Raw genomic sequence first — 549 nt, 5'->3', positions numbered from 1 at the left:
CTTGTTTTTTATTTTGTTGTGGAGTCTCCAGTTGAGTTACTGTGGAATCATTAAAATTTGTGTTGGCTCAATTTTCGTGGTTTTCGTTGGTAGCCCTCACCAACACATCTTAAGAAAGAGTTATCTTTGTTGCTGAAACAGTAACCGACGCATCCACGAAAATACATCCCCACGAATGAGCAAAAAAAGTCATAATCCACGAAAATTGGCCTCCCACGAATTTAAATGATTCCACAGTATCCAGGCAGATATCCTTGTAAAACAGCTTAAAATTATTGTGCAAAATTAAATCCTGACACATATCTTGAGATTATTAGAACATATATGCACAGCGTGTTTGAAATTAATTTTGTCAACCAATCAATGTTAATCATTGAGGTGTAAAATGATTGCTTTGAATTAGAATATTAAACACATGTCTTCAACCAATATGCCAATGGGAAATCTGATATCTTACCAAGGTACCGGGGTTAACAAGTTAACCATTCAGAAAGATTTATTTCAAATTTATCACTACTGAAAATTTCATGTATTTCAAAATAATAAATC

Source organism: Magallana gigas, chromosome 8 (assembly GCF_963853765.1).
Source record: "Magallana gigas chromosome 8, xbMagGiga1.1, whole genome shotgun sequence".
In the NCBI taxonomy this organism is placed as follows: Eukaryota; Metazoa; Mollusca; class Bivalvia; order Ostreida; family Ostreidae; genus Magallana; species Magallana gigas.
The sequence above is the reverse complement of the archived record's forward strand: the minus strand, read 5'-3'. Positions refer to the sequence as shown.